This window comes from Canis aureus, chromosome 2, assembly GCF_053574225.1.
Source record: "Canis aureus isolate CA01 chromosome 2, VMU_Caureus_v.1.0, whole genome shotgun sequence".
NCBI classification, from domain to species: Eukaryota; Metazoa; Chordata; class Mammalia; order Carnivora; family Canidae; genus Canis; species Canis aureus.
Window position 1 is genome coordinate 48,518,787 of NC_135612.1, and position 9,283 is coordinate 48,528,069.

The following is a 9,283-nucleotide window of genomic DNA, read 5'->3' on the forward strand; positions in this document are numbered from 1 at the left end:
AGGTGTCAGAATTTTCAACTGTGCTTCAGGGGATTGCAATGGGCGGCTCGGATTCAGAGAACCATTCTCTGGCAGAAACCACCCCTCTCTGCGGCCCCCACCTTTACCTCCGTCCCCACAGCTTCCATTAAACCTCTGTTACCAGGGTGCTGCTTCTACCAGGAGAATTTTGATACCAAGTCACTGTGTTGCCATGCAATGGAAGAGCTCTTTTAGAGTAGTCTGTCCCACACTGGTAGTTACCTTCCCCACCCTCCAGGAGTAGAGTTTGAAATATGCCACGATCATCAGGTTGCAGGCTGAGCACAGAGGCAGCTGGCCAAAGAAAACAGAGCACTCAAATGAGAGAGACACAGACAGCAAGCTGCAGGGCCATGCAAAATAGGAAGCGAAGCCATTCCCCGTAATGAGTAACCAGCGGCAGGCACTTTGCAGAGCAATACAGTTGATAAATACTCTGTACTTAAAGTGAACTTTGAACAAATGCATAAGCAGAGATTGAGTGTTTTCTGCAAAGAGAAGCAAGCCAGGGCTGCACACAAAGAAGCCACGTCCCAGCACAGACTGAAGTAGAACAAGAACGGAGTTGGAGACTCAGTGGAAGCAAAGGAGCCAAACAGAGACAATCATAAATTTCAAAAACCCAGATAAATCAGATGGCAAGCAAGCTTCTAGTAATACCAAGGGGGGGAGGAGAGTTTGCCCTCGTTTTGTCATGAAAATAAACTGGAAATTCATATCAGAATCTCACTGTGTTATAGTTTGCTGTTTGTACCACAGCTTAAATGGACTATATAATAAGTGGATTATCATTTTTCATTCTGTAGGGTGGGCTCATTGTTTTCAGTGAATTCTTCTGTTATTGTCTTCCCAAAGGCCAGAACTAAGGAGTGCCATCAGGATCTTTTGCACCTGGACTGTGGGGCTGGAGGTCCAACCTAGGGGCAGACTGGGTGAGGGGCTCCCCTGAGAGAATGGGCCTTCAGCATTGGAATTTCTCTCTAGAATGCTGCAAGTTGTGTCAGCACCAGAAGCCCCCAGAAGAGAGAATAAACACTGGCTGTGAGAAAGGAAGAATGGAAAAAACCCTGGGGATGATGCGGTTGGTACATTCTTCAGCAAGATGGGGAGCCAGAAAGCTCTGGAACAGGCACTAATTGTCAAACTGGAGAGGTCGAGGGAGTCAGGGCGAACGTTTCGGAGCAGCCTTGACTGCTTTTCATTAAGATGGAGAACCAGATACGCCCTACCCTCATGGGACGCCAGCCGATCTCAATAAGGCAGCCCAAACCCACTGCCCATCAGTTCCGACAGGGGCCAGCCGATGAGAACAGGATCTGCCTCCCTTCTTTGCCAGGACCGGATATTGAGATGAGATTCTGACAGGAAAAAAAAAAAAAAAAGAAGAAGCAGAATTTGCTTTTCTCCGTGATTTAAATGGATGTAATTTAGAAAAAAAACATCCGGGCTGAAGGTAGAGCTCTGTGAACAGACTTCTCCCAGCCCTCTGGGTAGGCACCTTGCCGTTCCTCCGCTGCTGCTGATTCTCTTTGTTAGAGTTTCTGGAAACTCTACAGAGGAGATGTTTAAATGACATTGCCAGTGAAAACAGATTAAGAGCAAATGATTGCTTGGAAGCTGAGCTGAAACTGAGCCCTGCCCTGGCAATATGCTCCTGATAACAGCATGCAGCTACAGGGAAGGTCTCCTTGGATTTTCATGGAAAAGGGCAGATTAGGCAAACAAATGGATAAGAAGCCCAAACCTTAAATAGCTAGACAGCAGCCGGGTGGTAGGAACAGCCCTTACTAGGTCCTGTCTTTTGGGACCTTTGAGGCCAAATCCCATTTCACACCAGATTTAATGCAGAATTCTCAAAGTCAAAATCTGCCCACTGCCTTTGAACATCTTCCTTTAAAATAGTGTTAATGAGCTTGACATTTTCTGGACCAGGAGCCTCCACTGCTGCCCCTGTGGGGTTGATACGTACCCAGGCCCTACTACCTGACTTCTCTCGTTTGGGGATCCAGGTTTTTCACCGATTTTCTTTCTTTCTTTTTTTTTTTTTTTAAATTCTTTTATCTGAGAAGAAAAGAATATTTAGACATTTAATTGGCATGTAACGAGATAACTATAACAAGTTAATTAGTTCTCAATTAAGTTGCATTTACCATACTTCCTGAATGTGTTCTTAGCAATTAGGGGCATCTAATGAACTTGCAGGAGTTGCCTGCTTCCCACAGCATACAGAATGTTGAGAATATTTTTCCTCGTGTCTGAGGCAGCACAGCATTGTCTTCTTGAAAGCCAGCGTCCTGTACACATCCAACCTGTCTTAGGATCAATTGAATGTAACAGCTGGTCAATCAGCAAAACAATAAGCTGGACAGATTCTGTGAAAATGGAAACAAAGGATCATGGGTTTAGTGTAATGGTAATTGGGATCCAAGGAACATGAGGTCAAGTCTCGACTAATGCTTTCTAATAATGTGTGGCCTTGGGCAAGTACCCCTAGGATCTCTGAGCCTCAGTTTCTCCATTCCTATGCTGGGTGTAAGAAATAGGGAGCTCATTAAGGTTTCTGGGTAGATTGGTGAGAAAGGCAGGTAATGCCTTGTAGGTCTCGTGTATAGTAGACATTGCTATTAGTTTTTAGATGTTTCACTATGATTTTGAAGGTTTTGGTCTAAAAACACTACTTGGTTACTTGGCTAAGCACTTGGGGGCTTAGTTGTCATTTTAAATCATCACAGAGCCCTAAGTCAAACTTCCCTACACTGTTAGTGGAGAAAGCTCCCTGAAAGCATTACCAAAATATTATAGGACAGCCAGGAAATGTATGTGGGTAAGGTTAATTATTCATTTTATCCTGGTATTTCCCTTAAGATAACATTGTTCAGTAAGCTGGAGATCAGAAAAATGATTGCATTTACCAGTTAAGCACAGAGGGACAGTGAAGATGAAACCAGTCCCCTCTGGGGAGCAAATGGGTGATAGAAGGTTGAAGAGAGGGGTAAGGCTCTCAGAGAATCCTTCATCCTGCAGCAGTGAGAGGGGGTCCAGAGTTTTGGCTCTCCCTCTCTATTCCTTCCTAGCTACAGGTTCACCTCTTTTTCAGAGCCAGCTATGATTAAAAAGCCATGTTGAGGAATCATCAGAAGGAGGGAAAAAAATTTACAAACTAATTTGCATTTTAATGAATTTTTAATTGAACCAAAATCTGTTGTTTCTGTTTAAAGATGCAGTGCTGACTTTGTGGTCTCTGCTGCTGAGGGCCAAGTGGGAACTTAATGTGATAAAAACAATGATAATGCTAAGCTTAATTAGGTTTGAAAACTCGTCTCAAAAGGCTGCAAGGAGTCTAGGAATGGCAAGCAATTTGCTAGCAGCAGACTAGGAAGCTGGATTAGATGGGTAGATGCCTTCTCTCAAAAACCACCAAGAATGTAGCCCATATCAGCCAATTGAATTGGTCCTACCAATTGCAATATGATGGTAGACCAGTGTATCCTCAAACTGTCCCTCCTGTCTTCATGCTTCTGGGTTTCTACCTATGGGTGCCAGATGAACTCAGCTAGTGGGAGGTAGGTGGTAGCTTTCTACCATGGCTTTGGTTTTTATTATCACCAGCATCATTTTCTTTATGTCATTTAGTAGGATCTTATTGGGTGGGTGGGGATCATACTAAGACATAGATGGTGGTCTCAGTGGCTTCATAAGCAGTGTGTGCAGTAGGTTTGCTTCTTTACTGGAAAGGAATAAAGAATTTGTTGAAATTACTGCCCAGAAAGTCCTTGATTTTGAGTCTTTAGGTGGTGGGAAAAATTCTGGAGCATTCACCAGTGAATCCCTCTCCACTCTGAATCTCCCCACTTGCTCCTCAAGGTCTTTTTGGTGTTTTCACCTTTCCTCACCTGCTCTTTGCCCCTTAACCCCAGCAGTCAGATGTGAGTCCACTTTCCTGCAAGGTGATGACCATAGCAGAGCCAGAGGAAAAGATATCATATAGTTGGTTTTAAAGATTAAGGAGCCACTGCCCAATAGTGTAGTGGGAAAATTTTGGAAGGCTGTTTGCCAAGCAGCTATTTCTCTTCTGTAAACACAGACTCCACAACAACTCCACAGGCTGAGGGGAGGAGAGAACAGTCAGAGAGGCAGTGAGAGGTGTAGGTCCTTGTGCGCTGATTCCTTCAGGCTGAGTAGGGGGATGCCTACTTGATAGAACCCCTAGATAAATTTAAGTACTAACTACAGAGAGAGAAAAATGTCCTGGAAAATGTGGTGGAGAGGATCTGAGAAATCCACAGTTTCTTGTGGCATGCAAAACCAGCTGTATTTTCCCCAAGCCCTAAAGTCAGCTTCTTGAGGACACCTGTTCATCCGAGTTGACATAGGTTTTAGTCCATCCTGTGAGTTCCAGCTTTTCCATTTTCTCCCTCACATTACAACCATCTTCCCTTCCCAATTGCCTACCCTGAGGACGTTAAGTGCAGCATCAGATAAGAAGACAACATCCTATAGGGACTTACAGTTGTATAAGACCAAATTCCTCCTGTAGCAGCCCTATCCATCCATCCACCCACCCACCCATCCACCCATTTATCCCCCCATCCATCCACCCACCCCTCCATCCATCCATCCACCCACTCATCCACCTCCCATCCACCCACCCACCACCCATCCACCTATGTACTCAAGTGGTTCTGCTTCTCTGTGATTTCTAAAGGTCATTCTCATTACACATACAGTTGACCCTTGAACAATGAAGAGGGTAGAGGTGCTGACCTCCCACAAATTTGAAAATCTGCATATAACTTTGACTCCCACAAAACATAATTACAAATAGCCTATTGTTTACTAGAAGCCTTACCAATAACACAGTTGATTAACACATAGTTTATGTATGTTACATGTATTATATAATATATTCTTAAAATCAAATAGGCTAGAGAAAATGTTAAGAAAATTACAAGGAAGAGAAAATACATTTGTAATACTGTATTGTATTTATTGGAAAAAATGCATCTATAAGTGGACCTGTGCAGTTCAAGGGTCAACTGTAGAAGGAAACATCTGGAAGGTGGTGGTCTTGTGAGCATGGGGAGGAGGAAAAGCATTCAAGAGAAGCTTCTCTGTATTCCCTTCAATTACTGAACTTTTACCTTCCCAAATCCTTTGGATGCGTACATCCTCTCACCCTGTAGAAACTAAGATGGAAGAGGGAGACCAGGCCACTTTTACTGTTGTGTAGACTAGAGGGTAGTGCCATCTCAGGGTTCCTCTGTGTGAGAGGCAGGAACTTGTCTCAGGCAGGGAAGGCTGGCAGCCTTCCTCATCTGACAACTCTTCAAAATGTATCTTCCACAATAGTTAATCCAATCAAGGAATATGCTTCACACCAAACCTAATTATTTTCAGCATCTGTCTTTTTGTAAGGTTAAAGAACAAACCTTTGTAATTTTTTACTGGCCAATTGGAAATTGTCAAAGATAGGTCTAGAAAATACCCTAAGCATTTTATTTTTTCTAAATTAGTATCTAACCTAGGAAAGGCAAAATCTAATGAGTTCCCAGAGAAGAATTGGATACTTATGTAAGTTAGGATCATTGGGTGCCTGAAAAACAATAATGGGCTATCTATTTCTAAAAGTGACTAATAAATATTTTTAAATAATAGACTTATAAAGCATTTTAGCTGCTTCACAAGTCATGAATCTTTTTTTAAATAATCAAGGAAATAATAAATTAAACATAAAGCACAGACAGAAACACAAAAATTATTCTGATAAGACAAAGAATCTTTGCTATCTAGGTAGATTACACAAATGGTATAGAATATTTTTTTATATTGTAGATAAACACATTGGTCAATAAACCATGGAAGTTAACGTTTCAAAACGAGACAGGTTTGCCAAAATGTTAACAGTTTTCATGGCTTCTCTTCAGATTCAGGTATTATAAACGAAGGCAAATAGAATTCACTTTCCATGTTTTGTCTTTCACTTTCTCTGTTTCATATTCTGGAATAGACTTGTTTGAAAAATGAAAGCACAGAAGCACTTCCATGATGGCTTCTAATATAGTCTCAACAGTCCATTTTAATTATGCCTTGTAACTAAAGTAACTAACTTCTACTTTACAGAGAAAATGGGGGATAGATAATTGAGAGCTGTCATATATGAACATTTAGCAGACTAACAAAGCTTTTGATACACATAATACAATTTTATTTAGCCACAGACATCACTTTTACACATTAAGATGAATTTATTTATTAACATGACCTGAAGATATAACGGTATAGCATATAAAAACAAAAGTACATAAACTTTGTTATACTTTGTAATTAATGTCTCACTATTCTATTTTAGATAATATCTAGGTATATAAGAACTATCTTTTAATTAGCTCAGTTTGATATTTTTCTGAAGTTTTAATTCATCTAAAGATGTTGGAAATTATGTCCAAACTGATTCAATATAAAATATAATTACTGTTGATATGAAAACTTTGTAAGATAATGACTCAATTTAGTTGAACACAAATTTACATTTTTTATCATCTTAAACATCATTGGGTGTAATGGTAGCTTATTTGGTTGGCAACCCTGTATAAATTTAGGAAACTTCAGATTTTTTTCTTGCAAAAATAAATCCAAGTAAGATGAAATGTACTATTGTATTATACTCAACACTGATAAATCAAAGAAAAGACATAGCTGGTTTTTCTTGAAGTAATGTGATTTGCCAAAATTGACCATAATGTGAGCTTACATCCTCAGAATGTTTCTGAGCTAATAATTTGTGTAAGCAGGATTTTTTTCATGTGTAACACATTAAAGTATCAGAAATTCTGTGTTAAAAAAAAAAGAAATTCCATGTTATAATTTGGTGGAATTTTTAGGAATATTTCACTTATATGATTATTTATGTTTATAAACAAGTTAGAGGAGTGATCTTTTAAATTAAGAAACAATCTAATTTATCAATATTCTCCAGAAGTAGGAAACCATTTCACATTCTTACAGCGAGATGCCAAGGCCTTTCTCAGTTATGGTTATATAGAGAGTTTGTAGCTTTAGTTCTACAGCTTTAGCCAGAAGTTAAAAGTAAATATGAGACACAAGACTTTGCTGGCCCAGATTTCAAAGAGTTAATCTCCTTCCTTATGAACATGAAGTTCTTAATTGACCAGAACTTAACAGAAGTTAGTCTAACAGACCAACAAATCAGATAATCTGTCATCTCTTACCCATTAATGACTAGATTTCCACCATTCCTCTACAGATTACCACGTGGTCAAACCATAAAACAAAAACCCTAATCATTATTGTCACCCCAGGGGATTAATTTATTGGCTCCAAGTGAACCAGAACCAAGACAAACGCACCAGATCAGTAAAAAGGGGAAACCTTCTCTTTTTACCTTCCCTCTTGACTTCCTAGCATGTTCAGAGAAAGCTTCCTGCTGCTGTGACCCACATCACACAGGCAGATCTGGGCTGAGCCGGTGGTCCAGTGTGGTTCTTTGTGATGTAAGGCAACACAACTGATCTGATTCTCTCAGTGTGATGCTCCTAAAGTAACATAGCAAATACCACACTGGGAGATAATTAACACATATCTAAGACTTGAAGCATTAGAAAAAGAGCCTACAGTTTTCCCATGACTTTAGAATTGGCAGAGAGTTTTGTCATCTTTCCCCCCAGTATTCTTGCTTGCTGAAAGGGAAACTGAGTCCCTCAGAGGGCAAGACGTTATTGCTCAGGATCTCATAAGAAGTCACGGGTAGAGCCAGGACCACAAAATGCAGGCTTTCACTACCAGTGATGCTCATAGTAAGTTATATCTTATAGCAGTGTTGTTTTTCTGGTGCTGAAAACCACTAAAAAGTCTTCATATGTATTCAACATCCTGGGCAGTTATTTCACTGCTTGTGTTATGATGAGGGCTCTTTGATTCTGTAGCAGTTTTAGAGGAAAGCCAGGTAACTACATTCTCAGTAATGGTCTTACTCTTTTTGGGATCAAAGCAATGTAAATTAGACACTAGGTAAGAAGATATGACCATCAATGTTGATTTAAAAGATACTATCGATTTATCAAGGCTGTTTGACCAGTCAGTTCACTTTTCCTTATATCCCTAACATGTGCTGGTTTATGTACATAATTGCATAATGAAGGTAAAGTAAAGGTAAAGATGTTGAGGGAAGGGAATATGAATTAATGCTAGCACTAGATACTTCATGTGTTGTCTTCCTAAGTCTTTGTAGCAATTCTATCAGAACCCTCATTTGAATATGTAGATAAGGAACACACTTATCCAACATCACAGGGCCACCCTTCTGGGGAAATGGGGTTCAAGGCTGTCTGGCTACAAGGTGTAAGCCCATTTCACTGCTTTACAAGGCAGGCATAGACCTAAAAGCCACACTGGTTGGGGGGATTAAGTTGCCCTCATAGATACAGAAACTAGGTGTGAAAGGAATGAAAAAGGCCTCTACTGATTCACACAGCAGGGAAGCTGAATATGTGATTGCCATTTGCTTGTGCTATGAATAATGGAAAGGGGTTTTGATTCATGGAGATGGGGAAGAGAGAGAGGCTTTCCATGTGGAAGTGCTTAGAAATTTGGACACTGTAGCACAATATTTGGAAAAAGGCAAGTAGATTGTTTGGAGTGAGTCACAGCAGGTTGGCAAAGGGACTTTATAGGATAATTATAACAATAGAAATTCCATTCATTGGGTTCTTTTCTACAGACTCGGTATTCTACTATGGTTTTACATACATGATCTCATTATAATCCTTTATATAACCCTTCAGGGTAGGTGCAATCATTGCCATTTATAGATGAGGATCCTGTGGCATAGAATGGAGGAGTGATTAATTGAAGGTCAAATGCAATTAAATGCCAGCATTGTGATCTGGACTTGGATTTTTCTGATTTTTGGCCCTGAACTCTTGCCACTATTGGAAAAGAATATCAGGTCAAAATTTTGGAAGGTTTTGAAGATCAAGTTACAGAATTTGGATATTATCTTTTAGGCAGACCTTTTCCAAACCTTGCTCTACAAGATGTAATAATTATAAGATTTTAGCAGATATTTAAAGAGGGCTAAGTACATTTCTGTAGTCCAATTTATTGAGGAGACCCCAAAAAACACAGGAAAATAAGTCTCTCCTGTGCTTTGTGAAACACATAGAGGTCTGGTTTGCAGCACTTCCCTAAGATTATTTGGCCACTTTGCTATACTCAGAACATGATCCGTCTCTGGACAGATTAT

At 40.1% G+C, this 9,283-nt stretch overlaps 1 long non-coding RNA gene across 1 annotated transcript; it reads right to left on the reverse strand.

The window, feature by feature from the left end:
• Positions 1 to 1,990: 1,990 nt before the first annotated feature.
• On the reverse strand, positions 1,991 to 7,479 carry LOC144290641 (uncharacterized). The gene is made up of 3 exons (XR_013358225.1): positions 7,424 to 7,479; positions 2,172 to 2,393; positions 1,991 to 2,082 (listed from the first exon to the last, which is right to left on the reverse strand). It is a non-coding gene; the product is annotated as an uncharacterized LOC144290641 (long non-coding RNA).
• Positions 7,480 to 9,283: the final 1,804 nt, after the last annotated feature.